Source organism: Sarcophilus harrisii, chromosome 5 (assembly GCF_902635505.1).
Source record: "Sarcophilus harrisii chromosome 5, mSarHar1.11, whole genome shotgun sequence".
Lineage (NCBI taxonomy): Eukaryota > Metazoa > Chordata > Mammalia > Dasyuromorphia > Dasyuridae > Sarcophilus > Sarcophilus harrisii.
The window spans coordinates 278480916-278504771 of record NC_045430.1 but is presented as its reverse complement, the minus strand read 5'-3'; the positions used below and the strand labels follow the sequence as shown (position 1 = coordinate 278504771).

The 23856-nt window shown below is 35.4% G+C and overlaps 1 long non-coding RNA gene across 1 annotated transcript; it reads left to right on the top strand.

The window, feature by feature from the left end:
* Window positions 1–14397: 14397 nt before the first annotated feature.
* On the top strand, window positions 14398–23113 carry LOC116419323. The gene is made up of 3 exons (XR_004229594.1): window positions 14398–14475; window positions 19291–19411; window positions 22723–23113. It is a non-coding gene; the product is annotated as an uncharacterized LOC116419323 (long non-coding RNA).
* The last annotated feature ends 743 nt before the right edge of the window (window positions 23114–23856 follow it).

The window sequence follows — 23856 nt, the reverse complement described above, 5'->3', positions numbered from 1 at the left end:
CAAATTTGAAATATTAATGAATATACAAATGAGACTACAGATGGATCTATAGAATAAATAAATATGTGTACATATACATATGAGAGAGAGAGAGAGAGAGAGAGAGAGAGAGAGAGAGAGAGAGAGAGAATGACAAAGTGATTATAAAGCATTCTCTAAGCTAGAAGACTTGGATTTAAGTTCCTTCTTTGACACCAATGGTTGTATATCCCTAAGCAAATAAGCTAGCATTTTAGTGCTCTGGGCAATTCTCTAAGACTATTAGTCCTGGAAAGAGTGACAACTTTATTAATGGAGTGATTTTATTTATCTGAGAATACCTTATAAGCTAAGTCACAGAAACTATCTTCTATCTATTTAATCAAAGGGCAAAATATTCTTATTACACTAATAATAATATAGTTCCTGGCACATAGTAGCACTTAATAAATGTTTATTGACAAATTGTCATGATTTCAAGTTCTACACAAGGTTTGTCAACCTGTAACTCCATGGGATTTCTGGGGTTTCTGACTCAGTGATCCAATTAAAGTCTTTTCTTTTGCTGTTTACTCTGTTTCTGTGATGAAGCCAGTTTGTTATCCTTGGCACATAATTGGATTGGGCCTCCATTGGCTTACCTAGCTCTAGTAATGACCTGTCCTTTATAGCTGCTGAGAAAAATATGCATTACCAAATCTTTTCTGAAGATCCTGCGGTCACGAGCTTGTCTCAGATTTGCAGAAGTGGTCTGGAATCAAGGATTGATCCGTACACCATAAAATTTATACTGCTAAACACACTTCTAGCTTATTCTTGTTTGTGATACCTTTTTTTTATCTGTAGGCATCCACTGGAAAGTCCACTGGTGTGCTCCCAAACATTGCTGATAATTGATACTTAGTCTGTAGAATCCTGTCAAATATATCCATTGCATAGGTTATTTTTAAAAATTCTTTTTGTCCTGTATTTTGTATCATCATTTACTCCACTGTTGTCCTGGTATGAATAAAAGCAATTTGAAATGAAGCTACTATTCTGCTCCATTTATTTATTTTATTTTATTCTGAACTTAAGAAATAAGACAAGCATTTTCATAACAATGTAGAAGAGAAAAAAATAGGATTGCATGTGAAACTGCAAGTCGATTTTGCGCAAGTTGCTATTTCTTTTAATAATAAAGTTATCATGTAACTTTCTTTTTTCCCATCATTTTCTTCCTTCCCCTCTTGCTCTAATGATGGCTACCATTAGACATAAATATGTGTATGTGTATATAAAATATATATATATATATATATACTATGTAAAATCATTATATACATCTATATTTTTTTCTGGGTCCAGATAGCATTTTTCTTCATAGGTCCTTAAAAGTTAATTTGGGTATTTATAATAGTCAAAATGACTTAATTAACAATATTATATTACTGTATATGACATTCTCTTGCTTCTATTCATTTTTGAAGATCATCAATCTCATCATTTCTTATAATTCAGTACAATCCTGTATTACAACATTCAACTGGGGAATGGTTGAACAAGTTCTATTCCATCTATATCTCCCCCTACGTACTAAGTACACTAATGGATTAATATATCCTCCTTAAAGAAATTGAAAGAGCCGATGATTCTAGGATGATTTTTATTATACACAGAAACAAGAACCCGTCTTAGGACAGGTAAGTGCCACAGTAGATAGAGTACTTGGTCCTGAAGGTCTGAATTCAAATTTGACTTCTGAAATTTATTAGCTATGTGACCCTGGGCCAGTCATTTAACATTTATTTGCCTCAGTTTCCCTAATTGCAAAATAGGAATGATAATAGCAATAGCCTCCACGGGCTCCTATGTGAGGATTAAATATTATTTGCAATAAATATCATTATTAAGAGTTCTTTGGATATAGGAGATGCTCTATAAATGCTATTCATTTAAAAATTATCTGATAATACATAAAACTATAAAGGATCTGTAAATTTTTGTCAGTGTAACGCCTCCATTTTACCTCATGCCATCCACAGAATTCCCAAATTCAGTGATGGCTTAATAGATAAACTCTGGGTAATGATCTAAAGAGAAACTGGATCCTGTCCAGGGGTAATCAAGATACATTCTGATGCTTACAAATTGTGTTTCCCTGGGCAATTCCCTAGGATGACTTTGTCTATGGCAACCTGCTCCTAGAAGCACAGATATTACCTAGTAAGACTGCTTGTGAATTTTAGGTGGTCATCCAGATGGAGTTTTCACCTTGGAAATTCAAAAAATGTGTTAGACTGAATCAAGTCAAGCCAAAAAACATTTATTGTATCAGATGCAATGTAAAGGGATGGGAATACAAAGGTAGAAAAATTAAAAAAAAAACTACTCAGAAACTTCCAACACCTGGCAAGTCTGATTCAGTAAAAACTATTTAGACTTGCTGTTGACTTTTGGCCCTCTATCGTATTTCCAATTCATTTTGAGTTAGACAATATTACTGTCTTCTATGAATAATCAAAGCCATTGTCCACTGGAAGAGATTTCTAAACTTCATGGAAAAGAATACATGAATCTTAATGTCTCTTTCCAATTCATCTTAGTTCCATGGAATAGATTGAAGGCAAAAGAAAGAGGAGGAGAATATAACAATGCAAAGCTAAAGAGGCAGTCATTTAGAGAAGGCAGCGGATAACCATTGGCAGATATAAATGTTTCTCTGATAACCTCATAGACTCACAAGTTGTAGCCAAAGATACCTGTGTTGAGTAAGCCCATCCTCATCCCTCCACAGGGGATTGAGGCCATCTGGCCTGACTTACACTTTAACAGGAAGCCCCTCGACAATATATCAAACACTTTGAAATCTAATTTTTGTTTGAAGTTCTTTTGGTGGGAGAGAGGGATCTACAACTCTCTAAGGGAGCCCATTTCATGTTTTAGCAGCTTTAATTGTTAAATATCACTCCCTTGATTCGAGGTTATATTTTTGCCGTTGTTACTTCAACTTTTTGCTCTTGATTCTGTCTTTTGGGGCCTAGAAAGACAAGTATTCTTCCTTTTCTACAATCCTTCAGTTTTTTGAAGGGAATGTGCATGTCATGCCTAGTTCCTTCAACAAATAATCATGAAATAAACTGAAGGTCTTTCATTTTCTCTTCATTGTTCTTTCCTAGACATTTCCCATTTTAACAAGGTTGTTTCTCAAATATAACATCTAGCACTGAACACAAGACTAATGATATGATATAACTAAAGAACTACATAGAAGAATTAGCAATCTTTTGGTCCTGGACCCTATACTGTCTTCATATATCCCATAGGCAGCCCAAGATTTTGACCCCAGGGATAGGGTCTGTCCATTCAACTACTTCCAAATCTACCCAAATGTATGATTGTCTTTGCCCCATATCGCTTCAGCCTTTCCTCAATATGTTCAAAAGAGACTTCACTAATTTTAAGTTAACTTGTCTTGTTGACTTTCCTTTGGAATAGCATAAGTTTGTAATTAGTGGACAATAGGCACATATTCCTAATACACCAAAGCACAGGGCTGGCCATGGCTGACACTGATCAAGAAACGTCAGCAATGTTTAATCTTTTGACCAAACAGGGTCTCATATATTCAGAATTTAAAAATATATAAATCACTTTCAAATCTGTTTCCAACTTATCATTCCTATGGATTTGGCATTACAGTCTAGATGACTTATTTAATATTCCCCATACAATCTGTGTGTGTGTCTGTCTGTCTCTCTGTCTCTCTGTGTGTGTCTTTGTCTCTGTCTCTGTCTGACTCTGTCTCTCTCTTGCTATATACATATATATATATATATATATATATCTGTCAACAGAAGGATATATAGATATAAATATATCTTCTGCTTTTGGACTTTTGCAGAGGCTGACTCCAGCACCTAGAATACTCTCCCTATCATTTCTACATTTTAAAATCTCCGACTTTCTTTAAGATTTTACGTTTGGGAGTGGAACCAAGATGAAGAAGCATGACAGCCAAATTCTCTCAACTTTCTCCTCCAAATAACATTAAAATCAGGCCTCAAGTTGAATTCTGGAGCAGCAAAAACAACAAAAGGTCATGGTGAGACATCTTTCTAGCCACGACAAAATAGTGTGTCTGAAGGAGAGGTCTGTGACATTAGAGTGGCAGCTGGCCTAAAGAGCACATATCAATTGTGGACCTTGGAGGTCATAACGGTAATAGCAGCAGTGGCAACAGTTTTGGGAGCTCTCAAGTAATAACTTGAGAATCAAGCAACTGGTCAGAAAGAAATTATGTGGCCCTTTATGCAAGCACTAGGTGTGGGGCCAGGTACAATAACATTATTTGAAGCCATTTTTGAATCACAGATCCAGGGCAAGGAAGGGCTCTTATGGTTGGAAGGGATCAGGGGAAAAGAGGAGCAATAATTCTTTTCTCCTAAAGGAGCAGGGGCTGTGAGGAGCAGTAATGCATTCATCACAAAGAAGAAGCAGAAGCACTATTACTTTTGTCACAAGAAATCAGGGATTATGAAGAGCAGCAGACCTGGCTGTTTAAAGGGATGAGGGGCCCTTCCTTGGAAGGGACCAGTGCACAATCTAGAAGAACCATGTCCATATCTCTTCCCAGATCACACTATCTTAGAAGTAGTAAAAAGTAGTTTTGAAAACAGCAATGCATAAAAGGCTGAAGTGACTCACCCTCAGGTAAAAAGAATCCAACTTTTAACATATAATTCAAAGTCAAGAATTAGGCAGGAAAAATGAGCCACCCTGCTCCCCCAAAGAAAACATTTTTGGAGATAAAAGACAAGTATTGTAAGAGAAAAGATCAAAACACAAATTGAGAAGACAACCATATCAAAAAAGCTACAAGGAAAGCCTCAAAGGGAAAAAAAAATCTGAATTGGACATAAGCATGACAAGAATTTCTGGAAGAGCTAAAAACTAATTTTTAAGGATCAAATAAGGGTAGTAGAGGGGGAAATGAGAAAAGAGATGAGCAATGGGGACAGCTAGGTGATATAGTGTTGGAGGTGATTGAGCTAAGTTTTTTTTTCAACACTTTAAATTTTATTTTTATATTCATCTTTAAAAATTTGATTTCCAAATTCTCTCCCTTCCCCCTCTCCTTCACCCATTGAGAAAACAAGCAATATGATATCAATTATATGGGTGAAATAATGCAAAACCTATTTCCACATTAGTCATGACACAAAACACACAAGAGCAAGAAAAATAAAGTAAAAAAAAAGTATGCATCAATTTGTACTCTGTTTATCAGTTCTTTCTGTGGAGGTGATAGCACGTCCTATATGTTTATATTGATTAAAATTGCTTAGTCTGTCACAATTGTTCATCAGCACAAGATTAGTGTTAGAGTGTACAATATTTTAATGGTTCTATTCACTTCATTTTGCATCAGTTCATGTAAGTTGGACCTGACTGATTCCAGGATATCAAGGCAGTTTTCCTTGTTGATTTTTTTCCCAACACAAAGTAATTCTCTTCCCGATGCCCTTAATTGTTAATTTCTCCTAACGCCCAAGTTATTTCATATATAACTCATACTTACATGTTATTTTATTTTTCTACTTAACATTAGAATGTTAGTTCCTTGAAGGCAGGAAGTGTCTTCTTTACATCTTTATTTCCTTAGCACTTACCATTGTATCTAGAACTTTAGGGGCAAACTTGTGATAACACAACTTGAGGAAATTCTAGATAACTACTGATATATATATATATATATATATATATATAGGCAACTGAAGTGTGATCTTAAGTGCCCAGTACTTTGAAAGGTCAAGGGACTTGCCAAGTTTCTTCAATCATTACATACCACTAGGAGAAGCCTGGTCTTTTGGCTCAGAAGATCACCTTAATATCCACTGTGCAACACTGCTTCTTAACACCTAGTAGGTACTTAGTAAATGCTCTTTGAATTAATGCTTTTTTTTAATTAATAGAGGAAACAGGGGATCATATCAACCTTCATATCTCCTAAACAATACCCCCCCCAAATTACACTAGATGTAAACTATTATGAAATCAACTCCTTTTGTTTTGATCCACTTTAAACTCCAAGGAAAATAAATAGGATTTTTTTTTCTTTTACCTCCCTGCTAAAATGCTTTTAACTCTCAAGGATGGAATATGATGAGGAGAAATAAAACTTAACTGATATAATTCATGGCTCACAAGTAAAGCTCTGGGCTTTACATAGACTGGGCTCAATTGTGGCCCTTTCCTTTTATTTATACTGTGAACCCATTCAACATTTCCCTTGTTGACATCAGAATTTATTTTATATTTAAATCAACACAACAAAAGGAAAAAGAGTATTGTATTCAACACCCCTGAAATTACTAATTCCATCAAGGCATCTAATATAGACCAGGTATGAACCAATAAAAATGCATTCTCCATCCCTCTTTAATGAGACTCAGTTTCTCAATACACAAAAGCTCTTATTTTTGGTTGATCTCCTATGTCAAGGGGGAAAGAACTTAGTTTTTTGAGAGAATTATTAACGTCAATCCTATCTCCTGTGAGTTATACTTTTTGTGAATGCATATGTCTTCTGGACCTAAGAACAGAAATCAGAATACTTTCCCTTATCAAATGAAGAATATTTTCTTCTAAGTTACCCTATGCATTTAAAAAAAATTAAAATGTTATTCCCATTTTAGTGATAAGAATAAGACTCTAAAAAATAAGTAATTTTTACTTTAAAAAATTTTTTTAATTTAAAAATTACTTATTTTAATGGGTTGTGATCATATCTCTCATAATTCTTTCCCTCCTTTTTTGTAAATTCAAACTAAATTTAATATTTTCTGAATAATTATTTAATATCTTTGGGGGAGGGAGAAAGTATGTTAATGTGTGTCTTGTCTATGGAAATGAAAGTCTGGTGAAAGTTTTCCCAGTTAGTGGAAAATATGTAATCCCTTAGATTCATTATGATTTGCTTCAGTCACCCACCCTAATTCTCTGAAGTAATGAAGGGTTAGCCCAGAGACACACAAGAGTTTTGGACTGAATTTCTGAAGTTTGAGGGTTGTTATTTTGCTTTAATATGCTAAATATGGGATGCTTTCCTCCAACCATTTGATGAACAAATGCTACCAGAAGAAAACCTGTAGCCTACATCAACCAAAACAATGAAAGCCAGCTTCTTTCCAAATGAAAATACATAGAAGAAAAATAGCAGATGTCCTTGTGGTCATGGAAGTCTGGCTACCAAAGCACAATGGTTATTTAGGTCATATCTTCAACCCTAGGGTCAGTCCTTCAAGAAGTATCTTATCCTGCAAGTCAGATTTTGAACCTGCACCTTGTGTGGCAAGTGTGCAAAAGTGTGCAAAGGACTTATTCATTCAACAAACATTTATTTGAAACTTACTGTGTGACATTTGGGATCCAAAATCAAAATGAATTAGCCTCTGTGCTCAAGATGCTTATATTTGTTAGAGAGATGGTGTATGTGTAGATTAATAAATATAAAATACATAAAAAGCAATTTCATAGGAGGAGGGAGTACAGTGACAATTGGGGAATCAAGATAGACAAGCAGTTGACACCTAAAAAAATATTGATAGAAAAAAGGAAGTCCATGTAATAGAGCAAGAAAAAATTAGATGGTACACAATAGGGATGATCTATACAAAGGTTCAAAGATGGGAGATGAAATGTCCAATAATGGAAACAAGATTGGATTGGAATCCTGCAAATTAATCCCACCTCTGCCACTAGGAACTCCAGAACGTCAGGTGGGTGCTGAAAACTCATTAGTGAGAACTCAGAACAACTGTTTTTCATTCCTCTCCCAGCTGCACCTCTTATTTTCTAGACTTTATCCCTGCCCTTCTTTGGGTACCTCCATCCAGGTCACACTCCCCTTTTGTAACTTTACCTAATTAGAATGGAACACTCCATCCTGACCCCTTGTATTTGTAGGTCTGACACCTAACAAAGTTTCTGGAACACAATAAGTTCTAATGAATGCTCTTATTGCTTATTATTGACTTCACCTGCTTAGAGCCTCAGTTTTCCCATCTATAAAATGAGCCATGAGACAAAATGGTTTCCCAGAGTCCTTTCAGCTCTAAGATCCTTTTTTAAAAAAATACAAATTAAAAGCTTCCTGCTATTCCATGGCCTCCCTTTTAGTCTTCTTATGGGTTTACATTGTGCAAACCCATTTTTAGGTAGGGTCACAGGAAGCCACAGCTTTCATAAACATTTTCAACTACTTCAAAATGAGTGAGCTGGCTCCGCTGTCGACCTCAAGAGAACTGAGGCCCAGGCATGATCTGTAGCACCTTTTAGCCATGGAAATATGTGGGCACTCTCAGGATCATTCCCACCTTCATCCCACCTGGTATTGAATGATTCGTTCTTAGGGTATGTACATTTCCACCTACGATGGCAGTAAATCAAAAAGGAAACAGGATGAAGTAAAATGTGCCAAAATATTTTCAAATGGCATGATCTTTTGCTTTTTTCTTAGCACATGACAGAGAGATCAATGTTCCCATTCCCTATTAGAAGGCTGATCAGGTCTGTCAAATGGTGAAGGCTAAGTTCCAGGACTTTGCTCTCTAGTGCAAAGTGCTGGCCATGACTCCATCTTCACCTCTCTGGAGGAAATGATATTTCAAGAACAAATTTGATTCTCTACATTTAGCATCTAAAGACAATTATCTTCATTTGCTGATTCTCCCTGATATCCTTAAGGTGGAGGATCCAAATTAAAGACAGGCAAGGGGAGATAATTATAACCAAAAGACAAAGCCCTATTTTCCCCTTAAAGAAATGTATTTGCACATTCAAAAAAACTGAACAAGATGTGGGATTTTTATGAATCATATCCTGTAATTTTTCATTTTTTTTCCAGCTACCTCCTTCTTAGAACAACATCCAGGAAAACCAAAGAAAACTATTTGTGCTGTGTGCTGAAGAACATTGGCCAAATTGAATTACATAATTCATCTAGCCCATCTGATGAGCTAGATGCAGTGTGTGAATTTACATTTAGTTTGTGAGGAGTAAGACTTTGTTTCACTGCTGCAGAGTGATGACTTTTAAGTGCTCTCAAATGGGGTTACACGACTTTGGAGGGACGATGTCTTGTGGGAAGGACTCGGCATCAGGCTGCCATGTTGCAGACTTGAAAGGAATTAGTGATCCTAGGAATCAAGGCCTCAAAGGGGAACAGATCTCTTGGTCCTGGACAAAGAAAGCTCTTCTCTCTGATTAATGATCTATTTAAATTCTGCCTGAGGGAGGAGATTCCAGAATTCTCAGGTAAGTGAAAGCACTAGCATTTTTCACGTAGCTATACCAACAATAATTCCTGACAATGGAACTGATATCATGGCCAACTTCTTGACTTGAACAGCCTAAAACAAATGTCTTTGCTAAAGCTGTTTGGCAAAGGCGTGAAGTTGGAGAAGTCTCGAGGGGAACAAGTAAGTCACTGTGGGTGGGCAGATCGGAAGGAATGTTGGCAGCAAAGAACCAGTCCATCGAATCCTCATTTTCCTTTTTGCAAAAACTTCTTTTAAGTGAATTTAATGTCCTGGTGAAAGATGCTAGACTGAGACTGAGAAGCCTGGAAAGTCAACAGGGTAAAGGAATATATTTTTGTTTCCATTGCTCTGGAGGGACTTTGAAGGTATGCCCCATATTTTAACACAACAGAGTATATAAATATAATGAGGATTTTTATAAATAATCAAAAGAGTCCACATATCTAAATCTTCTAGACCACATTTGGCATGGGGAGCAGAGGGGAGGCCTGAGTTATGGAAAGAATGCTGCTTTGGGAGTCAGGGGACCTAAGCTTTAAATCCCTGGATCTGCCACTTCAACCTGTGAGATCTTGGGCGATCGATCAATCCCTTAGCAAGTGTAGACTAAGTATGTGACAGGCCTTGTGCCAGTTTTACAAGAGACAAAAGATCTAAAAGCAAAAATAACCTGTTCCTGACCTAAGAAACTCACATAATTGACATAAAGATGTCAATTTAAAATACAAAGTGGATACCAAGTAACCTAGAATGGATGAGGAAAAGGAACCAGAGAATTGAGGGAAGGGGATCAAGAAAGTCTTCCTGCCAGAGGAGGCTCTTGATCTCAGTCATGAAGGAATCTGGGGATTTTCTGAACTTTTCGGGGTCACAGTTTTCTCCTATGTAAAATAAGAGGATTGGCCATGATGGCTTCTCAATCTTTGATTCTAGGCTTTTCTTTCCAATTACACCATCATACCTTCCATACTAGGGTACTAAGAGATTCTCATTCTGGAGTCTGAGAACTTTTTACTTAATGTTTTGACAATGGTATTTCAATACCATTAGTCTCCTTTGCAATCTTTTGGATTTTCTTTTATCATTTAAAACCATGACTTTGAGAAGTGGTCCATAATCTTCACCAGATTGCCCAATGGCAGATAGCAGGCTAAGAATTTCTGCTGAATGCATTTTCATTAGAGTTTTAATTGTATTCTATTCAATTTAACAATCAGTGTCATTGTGTCAGCTTCGAAGAATGCCAAAATAAATAGGCAGCCATAGTGGCTCTGAAGATGCAATAGATAGATAGATAAGTTAATATAAAGTAATTAGATATGATACAAAATCATTTCAAAGGGGAAAAACCTGTCAACTTTGGGAAAAGGTGTATGAGATGAGTCTGCATTGAAGGAAGGTGGGGATTCAATAAGGCAAGAGGAAGGAAGCCAGGCTTGAGAGACAAGCTACACCTGTGCAAAGATAAAAGTAAGAAAGGACCTCCTAAGGGGAATAGTAAGTAAGCTGACTGAATTGGAACAGAAGAGATGAAAGAAACTCCTGTGATATAAGGTATAGTGGTGGGAGTCATTCTGGAGGCCTTTCAGCATCAGGCTGAGGATTCTGTCTCTCAACCAAGAGACAATAGGGAGCTGTGGAAATATTTTTGAGTAGGAACATGACTTGTAACAGCAAGAATGAGCATGGCATATAACCTTGGGTAATATGATGCTAGAAAGATAGACTGGAATCAAGGAAAGAACCATACACTTGGAGGACCCGAGTTTGAATGCTGACAGTTATCTGTGTTATTGTGAGCAATTCAATGAAGTTCTCCAGTTTTCAATGTCTTCATCTAAGAAATGGGCATGGAATGTGCTAGATGATCCTTTGTTCTTTGATGATAATAGAGAAAAGATAATGCAAATTCTTAAAGGACAGAGATTGGAAAACAGTTTGAGGTAAACATTTTAGATGAGAAATAAGGTCTCTTTTAGGTCTAAATCCAGGATAACCTCTCTGTGTCTTAATTTGCTCATTCATAAAATGGGAAAATATGTTGCTTCTTTTAGCAGTTTATTGGGAGATCATAACTCGGAAAAACAAAAAAAAGTGATCTAGATATGGAAATTATTGTGATTGTGTGATTTAGATTGGGCAAATTTCTGGGGGGGTTGAGGGGGAAAGAGTAGGGTAGCCTCAGGTGGTCCCATGTTTATCTTGAAGTGAGAAGGATACAAGGCACCAGATGAAGGAGACCTCAATGAATAAATCTGTCCTGCATTGGCATTTTGCCTTTGCCTGGCTGCTGATTGTTGGTTTTTTAGCCCTCTGAAGATTATTTCCATTTGCGGGGTTTGATGACCCATGATTCTCACAAAGCAAAAGCAGAAGCTTCTCTTGTCTTAGCTGATTACAAAGGAGCCATACCACAAAACTGTGTTCTTTCTGGTGTGCTTTCCTGACAGAATGATGAAGACAAATCAGAGGGTTTGGGGAGACCAATAACTGAAAGGGTTTGAACAATGGTTTGACAAATAAGACATCCATATTTTCTATAAAGATGTATTTCTTGGTTGGGTAATGAATATGATGAAACTCCATCCTATCATTTCCACATGCCCAGTTTCCCCACAGGCAAATCTCTTGTATTGAACAATATAGGGAAAAAAATTCCAGAGAGTTGAATTTCTGTCTGTGCTATAACTCAAATTATCTGTCATTCTTTGTCCCTTGAAAACACTTGTATAAAAACCATATTTTTTTTTTGCATTTCACCATCAAAGAAAAAAAGAAACATTCCTGGTCATGTTTCCACTCTAGGTTTAGATAAAATGTAATAAAATGATAGACACGGGCCCCTGTAGAGTCTCAGACTTCCCTCACAATAGCTTTTTACCAGTGTTTGTGGGCTAGAACACTCATAGAGAAGATATTTGAACATTCTGACGTCAAGCCTCCTTCTTTCTCTGATAGAAGGATCAAGGTCACAGTTGACTGAGCTCCCCAAACCTTACATTGGCTTCTAGGTTCTAACTGATATGGATCTTTCTTGTGTATTAGTAATGATAATATTATAGTCACTGAATGCTTAACATGAAAGTTTTTAAAAAGTAAAGTTGACACCTGTAAATGGGGACTCAACATTGTCCAGAATTGACTCAATGTAATAAACAGTTTTTAGATGTTATAGGACCATAGATTTAGAGCGGGAAGGAAATCAGAAGCCATTTGCTCTAACTCCTTCATTTTACAAATAAGGAAACTGAGGCCCAAGGATGGTAAGTGACTTGACCACGATTGCAGAATTAATATGAGACGTTTTCGGAATTTCCACTGTATGACTCTGCCACCCCAGTCTATGTTAATGGCATTATGAGGGCAAATTGGTGAGATTCTGAGAGAGGCACTGGACTTTAAACTTGGGTTAGGGCTATAAGCAGAACTGACCATTTTGGTGACATTGGGCAAAAGGCACTTAATTCACCATTAAATTGACCAAGAAGGAAGAGAATCCAACACTAATGAGTGTGCCAGTTGCTGGAAGATTTGATCATATTATGGAATATGTGCTGGAGAAAGGATAGTTTATTTACAAAGTACTTTTAAAATTGCATTTATTTTTTAAAATATATTTTTTTTAATTTTAAATTCTCTAAATGCAATATCTTACAACAAAAGCCATACTTACGATTCTGCAGTTGTGCCAGACTCACTAACTACTTTGCATCCTTGAAGATGTATTTTGACTTCTGTGTGCCTCTGGTTTGTCATTTATAAAATGATGGAATTGAGCTAGTCATTCTCTAAAGATGATTCCAGTTCTGATCCTTCTGGGGTATTCAAGATGCTATAAAACCTTGTTCCCTTGAAAGACTAAAATGATCTGGTCCAATAGTGAAAATTCAGCTCTAAGCATCTTCAATAGATAATTCAATTATGGCATTGGAAACTTGACTTTGATCATGTTATAATTAGTGACTGAAGCCAAAATTTTTATTTTACTCATTTGGTCCGCTATTCGGGGCTTATATATGAGCTATTCTGGAATGGGGAAGATCCATAGATAACAGTTACATCTTCATTGTTAATGATAGTCAATATACATTAATTAAATGCTTATTATGTGTCGAGCACTATGCTAAAAGACAGATGAAATAATAAGTATTCCAAAAATCCTTGACAGCTCAGGACATTAAAGTATATTGAATAAGATAAAATTTATTAAAATGAAAGGTCTTAAAGTTGGATTGAATGCACAAATGCAAACTGAGGGAAATATGACTACCCAGCAGTTCATCAGGAAATTCAAATTATTGTATGCATCAATGGGATGATATGATATCCACAAAAACTAACATAGTGGGGAAATAGAAGCTAATAGTCTCCCTGTCCCCTTTCCTAGGAAAGCCACATCTGACTTTTTTGTGTTCAGTTCTTGTTGATACATTTTAGGAAGGACATTGATAAGCTGGAGAGTTTCCAGATGGCATCAAGAAAGGCCTTGAGATCCTGCCAATTGTCCATGTATTAAAAGAGCTGGGGATGATTAGCTTGGATAAGAAAAGACTCAGGTAGGGCAGGATAATTATCTATAAATATCTAGGGGAATCTCATATGAAAAAAAAAAAAAAAAGGATGTGACCTCTACTTGGTTTAAGAAGGTAGAAATTGGAGAGATAAGAAAAGATTGTGAAGAGGCAAATTCTTATGTGAAATAGACAAATGCCCTTACATCTTTATCCTAAAGGGGAATGGTGGCTGGAGATGGCGGCTCCCCCATCACTGAAGGTCAGAAAGCAGAGGCTGAGCAGCCAGTTGTCAGGGATCTCATAGAGAGGATTCCTCTTAGATACAATTTTTTAATATCATATTTTATTTTCTTCCAGTTATATGTTAAAACAATTTATGAATAGATGTCTTGGGTTTTTTTAATTTTAAATTATTAAATTATTTCCCTTATTCCCTGAGATAAGATAAAGTTCTGATAAGGTCATCACTGAAGTTCCTTCCAACTTGTGTTTCTCCAAAAGATTCCATCTTGGCCTCATGTAGTGGCAGAATTCTTGAACAAACAATGACTTTTGTCCCTTAACAGAAGAATTCTCTCTCCTCTATATACAGTGGCAGATGGTTGGTATGCGAAGGGTGGCTAGGATGGTTTAGATAGAGTAATACATTTGACGTGCCATGATCTGTATTATACATCTAGGTAAGCTAAGTGGGCTCTGTGTGTTTGGGAAAACCATTGTATTCCTTTAGATCTCAACTTCTTCATCTTAAAAACAAAGATAATGGTATACTTAGTGAATTCACATTTGTTGGATATGAGCAAAGTACGTTGTGCTGTCTAAGCTATTGATCTGTGAATCATGATTATTGTGATTCAATTAAGTCATCATTCCAGATAGTGTAGCATTATGATGTGGCATAAAAATATGGGAAATGATTTAGGGGAGGGAAGTGGAGGGAAGGAGGGGAAAATTGGAATAGAAGGTTTTGCAAGGATCAATATTGAAAAATTACCCATGCATAGGCTTTGTCAACAAAAAGCTATAATAAAGTACCGTAAAATTTAAGCTAAAAAAACATGTGGGCAAGATTATGATACCACTGAACTCCTAGGCCCCTCCCCCAAGACTTTTCTCCACTCCTAGCTAGGAGAGACTAACATAGCCCCGGAACCAGGCCTATCTAGCTCAGGACCAGGAGAAGTTCTTGGGCTCCCAATCCAATAAGCATGGTTCTTTTAATAAGATCCTATTGTTTGTGATCCATGTATTAGGCAGTAGTAGGTGATGAGGGGGACAGCTAAGAAGAGAATAGAGTCTTAAATAATAGAAAACCAGTTCCCATCATCCTGAGGGTTTTAGTTCATTTTCCTATCATCAAAACAACCATAATGGTAAGGACCAGCACAGTAATAGTTGCAGGTAATATATGGAGCACAGCACTTTACAGATATTATCTCATCACACCCCTGTGGGGTAAATGTTATTTCTATTCTCATTTTACAGAACAAGAAACAGAAATTGATAGAGGTTAAGTGACCAATGATGAATATTAGAAGCGTCCACAATCCCATCAGGAAAGGGAAATTCAATTGGGAGAACTCTTTCCACCGATATAAATAGTGACCCATCTGTGTGGCTTAGTGGATTAGTCCTAAAGAGTCATCTGAGACTCAAAGTAATTAAGTGGCTTCTTTCAACATCACAAATCCAGTACCTTAATTGAATAGGAAGTCAGGACTTTCTACCTATAGACTATATACTATGCTATATGGTCTAGATGACTGGCCTTACAAAAGTGATTATTTAGTGTCTGGCAAAAGGTAATAAAATAGAAAAAAATTGTAATTGTACACATGCCATTAAAAATTGGGCAGCAGCTATTTTGGATGAAATGAAGAAACATGAAGCCCAATTAAAACTGCCAGAATCATGTTACTCCATTTCATTAAATTACCCCTAGAGGTTTCCTTTTGGTTCTAAGAGTGAATATTTCCTCCTCTCTAGCTTTTAAAGATCATTCCTGTACATTTCTCACCTACTTTTCGGGACTAGTTATCTGTTACTTTCCATCCTGTAACAAACTGTTCCAATCAAACAGATCATTACATTGTTCTTCATCCATGACATTCTTCTATCCATCAATAAGTCTTTGCCTCTGAGGAAGCTCTGAGGTTTGCCTCATTACAAGGGATTATGGACCCTTTAATAAAGTGCCATTGACTCAGAGCTCTGCCTCAATTTCTTGTAATGTAGATAGGATCATTTTAATCCCACGCCTCGAAAATGCTTTTTCCTCACCTAAGCCTATTAGACACCCCAATTTCTTCAAAACTCTGCTCAAATGATCCCCACACAAAGAATTTTCTTATTGTATCCTATCCCTAAGTGTTAGTGTTCCTCACCCTACCTATACCCACACAATTTTATCTTGCACTTTTTGGTATATATTTCATATAGACTTGTGCATGTACATATTCTCTCCCCTGACAGAATGTAAACTTCAGTGGTAGATACAGTTGTCTTCTTTGTCTTCTCATTATTCAGCAAAGGGCCAAGTACTCAGCAGACACTTCAGGAAATACTTCTTTATTAATTAATAAATTGGATGAACAAAAAGATAGACATCATATTGTTAGCTGGTAGATGGCTCAGAAGAAAACATAGTAAATATTTAATATGTGTTTATTTTGATTCAATTTCCTCAAATTTCTTAGTTTCTGCATTTTTTCATTTTATCACTTTAGAAAATTACAATAAAAGAGAATTAGATGTTTCTTTTTCTTTCTTTTTTTAGATTTCCAATTTGTAAAAATCTATTTTTTCCTGGAAGGGATTTTTATTAGCTAATCATATGTTACTTCAGGGACTGATGATGTCTAAAAAGGCTTCAGAGTTAAATCAGGCTGGGAATGCTATTTCTCCTTTGCTCTCTAAGACCAATAAGAATACAGAAATCATCTTAGAAATGAAATATGTATACTCGGGGAGATGCCATGTAATTACCTAGTATTCTTCTCTGTGTAGTTAAGAATTAAATAGCCCTGCCAAAGGACAAGACTCAGTGTTTGAAACATGACTTATACAGAGATGGTTCTACCTGTTTGATTTCATTGATGGCTCTGCCATGACCTTTGACGTGTGAAAATCTTCCTTCCAACCATTTAAAAAATTTTTAAATGTGGTTTTATACCATATTGTTAATCATTCTGCCAGTGGTGAATGCATGCAGAGTATACACACACACACACACACACACACACACACTCTTCATGCAAGGAATCTGATCCCTTTATTTTGGCATTTGTAGCTGCAGAGATGTAATCATTTAAGTGGGGGCAATTTAATGTTTTGGCATCCCTCAAATTACATCAGGAAAATGGCTTTAATCTCTGCCTTGGCCAGGCAGTAATGGAGAGGGGATTTTGCTCACTGGGTAGCAAAAGAGTTCTTACTCTACTCACTTGGGATTCATCTCAATGACATCTCATCAGGAAGCAGTTGTATAAACATGCTATTTACCCAGTTCACTTTTTGGAAAGTTTTCCATCTCTTTACATTTTGAATAACTTTATCAGATCAGCATGCCATATTATTTTTTTACAGACAGGACTTATGTTGGAAAAAAAAAAGTACCTGGTCATATCAGAAGTTCTGTTAGCTAGTCTATTAACCTTGTAATTTTAGGGAGCGAAATGTCAAAAGGCAATCAAAAAAACAGAGACGTCTATTTGGTAATTCACTGCATCTTCAGTAACCATGAGTTAAATTGCCTCCAGTTACTATTATATTTTGATGTAGCTTTCCATTGGAAACTTTGCCTGTGAAGGAAAGGGAAAACAAAGAAATAAGGAACAGTTTGTTATTTTGTCTCTAATCACATTTGTTTCTCCATTTACATGCTCTATCCTCGTTTCCACATCAGCTGAGCTCAATGCCATCTTGGTGGATGCCTGGATTTATGACTTGTGGTCATCTTTGACATCCTGATTCTGCCAGCTGCCATAGCCAATCACTTGCTACCGTATGTTTTGTCAATTCTACTTCCAAACCCTTCTGTCCATGAGCACAGAAACTTTGCCAGTCGTTTCAGATCCTCTTACTTCTCATATGGACCGATTCAATACCTGTTTTTCGTGTATTCGTATATTGCAATTTTGTATATGTCTTATATGTAATAATCTGTGTACAGCTCTGTAAGAATTTGAGCTTCCTGAGGCCAGGGACTGTTTTGGTTTGGCCCTAAATCCTCAGTACCTAGAATGATGTATGACCCTGATATTTAATAAATCATTTCTTTCTCTATGCCTTTTCTATTTTTTTTCCAAAAACCAATGCCAGAAAAATGCCTTGCTTTCTAGCAAAAGACATTTGTATGAAATAGCAAAAATGAAAATATGCATGCTAGGAAGCCCACTTATGGAAAGAGTAGTTTCCTTTTAGAGTCTGTTTTTATGAATTTAGTTCAGCATCCTGTTTGTATTGGGACTATTCAAGCACATTGGAAACACTGCAGACAGGGTCTAGCACTTTTTAGTAAAAGAAAAATATTCAAGTCAACTTGGATTATGAGCTTCCCTCCTCCAGATGGTCTACTGTGGAAAAGCTGCTCAGCTCTATTGATAGATACTTAATTTGAAAACATTAATAATACAGATAAAATGATTTCTTAATCCTTGGATGATCATTCCAAATTTGTTGTCCCATGTAGAATTTATTCTTTTATTAGTCAGAGTACACATTTGAAGTGGATTTCAAAATCCTGACAGATTGAATTCTCTTGGAACTCTCATTCCTTCTATCTGTCTCAAGGAAGAATAAAAGCTTTATATTTCCCTAATTATGTAGATTTACTTATTATGTAGATTCAAGTATTTTCCTTTGCATAAGGCATCTTTTCCTTTACTTGGAGCCATTTTCATTTGACTAAAACTTTCATCTGGAAAGTTATTATTTATCTTTTAATTTCTGGATTTAGTATTTCCTATCCTCTCAGCCCTTATCCCAATTGATCTTTCTATAGCCTTAGATATTAAGACCATTTTCTCTTTTATACTGTCTCTTTTTTGTATAGGTAACACCTCTTAGTTATCCTTCTATGGGCTATCTATTCCTTTCATTCTCCTTTGTAAGATTTCCATCTGTTCCATGATTACCAATTATGGTATCCTTCAAAGGGTTGTTCTAGACTCTCTTTCCTCTTTTCTTTATATTCTCTCATTTGATAAAATCATCAGCTTTCTTGAGTTCAATAATGATATCTATGTGAATAAATCCTGGATCTATTCACTCCTAGTTTTTCTTTTGATCTCTAGTTTCATTTTACAAATTAAAATCAATTCAATTTCCCAAACTAAAATGAATTGTCCCATACTATCATCAGTAACTTTACTCTCCAAAAGAGCCTTCTTTGAATTTGCCTGTTTATGTTGAAGGCCCCACCTACCTACAATCCAGATTTATGTCTTCTATGCTGGTAACTTTCCAAGAATTTGACCAGAGTCCTCCTTTAATAGGCTATTAACCTGAAAGTTCATCTAACTGAGAGCCAGTGTAGCTATGGAAAGGATCAAAGAATGGTTGACATGGTGTTTATTGATGAACTACTTCAGGAGAAATGCAGGGTGCAGGACACAGGTACGTACATAATGTTTTCATATCTGACCAAGCTGGGCCTTTGATACTGTCTGTCATGAGGGCTTATAAAAAATTGTGTCAAAATCTGGTTGCCCAGAAAAGTTCATCAATATAGTATGTCAATTTTGTGATAATATGCTTGCCCAGGTTCTATATAATAGATTATAATCTTGAGTTTTTCTAGTTACCAGTGAAGTGAAATTAGACTGTATATTTGTTCCTCTACTTTTTAGCATGATGTTTTCACCCAGGTTGTGATGAGAATGGACATCAAATCAAAGTCAGCCACTGCATTGATGTTAATCCTTCTATTTAAAAAGGTTACAAGCCAGTGAAGGAAGTGTGATTATTTTTTTTGTTTGCACATGATTATGCACTCAATGTAACCTCTAAAACTGAGATGCTACAAAATATGGTTCAATTCTCTTCTGCTTGTACTAATTTTGGTCTAACAATTAACACTAAGAAAACACAGGTTCCCCATCTGCCAGCACCACATCATCAGTATGTGGAAGCATCAATTATAGTAAATAGAGAAGCTTTGAATGCTGTCGATAAGTTTACTTACCTCAGCAGTATTCTTTTCAGGGATGTATATATTTATAATAAGGTGCATTACCAGAGCTAGTTCGGAATTCAGAAGGCTCTAAAAATGTGGGAGAGAAGTATTAGATTGGCTACCAAACTGAAGATTTATAGAACCGTTGTTGCTGACTGCATGGTTGTATGCCTGGGAAACCTGGACAATCTACCAGCACCATGTCAGGAAACTGAATCGCTTCCATTTGAATTGACTTAGGAAGATTCTGAAGATCCCCTGGCAGGATCAAGTACGAGGCACTGTGTTCCTTTCTTGAACTAAACTGCCAAGCATTCAAACTCTGCTACAGAGAGTCCAACTCCATTGGACTGACCATGTTGGCCAAATGCCAAATGTACTCTTGCCAAAAAGACTATGGAGAATTTACACATGACCAGAATTCTTGGGATGGTCAGAAAAAGCGATACAACACTCTCAAGGTTTTTTTTAAGAACTTTAGAATCAATTATATAATATGGGAGACATTGGCACAGGACTTCCCAGTATAGCATGTCCTCATCAGAGATGCTAGGCTCCCTGAGCAAAGCAGAATTGAATTAGCTCAGAAGAAATGTAAGATGTACAAAGCTACCCCAAATCCTCCTAGGACTTTTTGTATCTGACCTGTGGCAGAGCATTCTGATTCATATTGGTCTGATCAGCCACAGTGGAACAAACTAGCTTGACTTATTTTGGTCATCTTTGAGATCAAAGGACAATAACCATGCTGACCATCTCACTAGTGTTTACTTTGGACAGCTGCCAGATCTCATTTTTGTTTAGCAAATCTCTCTTTATGACCCCTTCCCTCCACTTATACAACTACCACCTTAATTCAGCCCTCATAACCTGTCCCTGGACTATTACCATAGTTTCTTAATTGGTCTCTTTGCCTCAAGTCTCTCACTACTAAAATCTATTCTCTCCTTACCTGCCAAAGTGATTTTCTTAAAGTACAGGTCTAACTATGTCACCTTCACAGCATTTACACAAACACACACACACACACACACACACACACACACACACACACACTAAACTTGATGGGCTTTTTTTATTTACTTCAATGGTCAAATATGTCAAACATTTAAATCTCCCCATGATCTCAATTCTTCCAATCTGCCTAGTTTTCTTGATCATCATTACTCTTCCCAAACCCTGTGGTGCAGCCATACTAGCTTACTGGTTCTTCTTCTCACACAATGTTCATCCCCTATCTCTATGAGTTTATGTCCCATTCAACTAAGTTGTGAATGCCAAGAAATAGAATGACAATAAATCAATTATACCATTTCACACAACTTTTGCCAGTGTAAACCAATTGGTAGATCAAGAAAACGAAAAAATTCTAAAAATTAGTCAGGAAATGTGTGATCTGCTTTCCAAGTGGAGAATATGACAAAAAAATAGCAGTAGCAGCTAAGAGTATACTCTAGTTTGCAACGTAAGACTTGATGAGCATGAACAGTATTGCCTCATAAGGCAATAAGATCCCATAGAAGGAAAATGTTTCTAAAGAAGGGTTAAAGGAAGACTTATTTAAAACAAATCATATGATTTAGATCTCAAGCCAAAATCTTTCTGATTCAAAGCCCAGCATTCTATCTATTAATTATCATGCTATTTTGGATAGTCACTACCAGTTGACAATTGTTGGTTCCAAAATTTGAGGAAGCAAGCAGGCAAAATGCTATGCTATTTAAGAACTCTATGCTTCTATTTGAAGTAATGTTAACCATATTGATATTAATGGTCACTATTTTAATAGTTTTTGGCAATAACTTTTATTTTTATGATGAGATTTCCTTATATGTCTCTTCCTTCTCTATCCCAGAGACCCATGTCATATGTGATTTAAAAAAATATTTAAAGAAAGAAGAGAAAAAAAATTAGTAAAATTGAGCAACAAATCAAAAACTGTGACACAGAAAAGCAATTGGTCAAAGCTTAAATATTTCATCTTTGAAGCTGTTTACTTTGTGATCTAGTTGTAGGTTATCAGGGTAGTTTATATTGATAATTTCTGTAAATATGCTATCAAGGGTCTTTTTCATCATGACTTTCAGATAGTTTAATAATTCTTAAATTATTTCTCCTTGATCAATTTTCCAAATCAGTTGTTTTTCCAATGAGGTATTTTCTATTTTCTTCTCATTGTTTTTATTAGTTTGACTTTGTTTTATTGTTTATTGGTGTCTCATAGAATTTTTTATTTTCTACATGTTCAATTCTAATCTTTAAGGAATTATTTTCTTTTCTGAGGTTTTTTGCCTCTTTAAACATTTGGTCAATCCGTTCTTTTAGTGAGTGATTTTTTTGTGCTTTTTCCATTTGACCAATTCTGATTTTTAAGGCTTTCCTCTCTTCAGCATATTATTGTATGTCAAATGAAAGCCATTTGATCCATTCATTTTTCAGGGTGTTGTTTTGTCGGTATTTTTTTATTTCATTTACCAAACTATTGACTCTTTTTTTTGTTATTATTTTCTTGCATCACTGTTATTTCCCCCCAATTTTTAATCTCTCTTATTTGATATGCAAGACATTGTTTTGATTAATTTATTTGAAGCTCTCCTAATATTTTCTAAGTTAAAAATTAATAAAATTAAATCAAGTCAACACATATTTATTAAGTGGATCTTCCTATGTGCCCGAAATTGTGCTAAGCTCAAAGGATACAAAAACAAGAAAAAAAAATAGAGCGTGATAAGAAACTTATATTCTAATGCAGGAAATGACACATTAAAAGTCATAAAATGTCAATGATGGTGATGGTGATATTGAAGGCCAGAAAGTCAGGAGTGAAGCCAGGAGGGGAGTGATAACTGACAAAAAATGAAGGTTCATGGATGAACTTACTAAATGGAAGAAGAATCTCATGGAGAAGAAGATTTTTTCAGACTAGAAGGCTGCTGAGGCATTGTGCTGAAGACTAAAGAATCAGGAACAGAAATAGAAGATGAAAAAATTGTGACAGTTTTATGTCCTCTTTTCCTTTCTTAAGGTTTTTGTTTCTGTCCTTGTCTCATTGTTAACATTTTTTTACAATTATGCAAAACTAAAGCAGGAAAATTTTATTTATACCAATTACTTATATTGCTTGCTTTTGATTTAGATAGCATTTTAATAATATTTTAAAATTCCTCTGTACCTAAACTTCATTAATTTTTGTAAATAATTTGTCAAAAGCTTTTTCTATATTAATTCATATAATTATATTTTATTACATTATTTTAATGTGATATAATAAATAATTGTGTTGATGATTTCTATTACATTGGACTATCCTTATATCTTATAAAAATTCAAGATCCAGATCATAATTTTTAAAAATGAATTGCTTTATCTTTTGCCAAGATTTTATTTAAAATATTTTAATTAACAAATGTAAATTATATTAGTCAATAAATTTATTTCTTTGCTTTGTTCTTCTCTGATTGAGGGAAAGATAAACATTTGGATTATATTTGTCATATATAAAATTTAATAGAGAATATTATTTCTGAATTTTTTAGAATAACTTGCATAGCATATGTAATTTTTCCTTTAAGAGTTTGTCAGGACTCTAAATTGTTTGTATGATTATTTTTGTGACCTCATTATTATCTAAGTGGGAGTTATATTTTAATTATGCTGCCTGAATTGATTGTTATTTTATTGTGTTATAGTCTTTAGAGGCTGTGTTTACTATGAATCTATTAAAATTTATTTTCTATTATTCTATGTTTTAATACATCGTATTTTTTTGTAAAGTTGGCATATGGAATTGATACATATATTCATATATTATATCTATATCTATATATCTTTCCACTTAACAGTATTTCATTTCCTCCAATTACATGTAGACATAGTTTTCAGCATA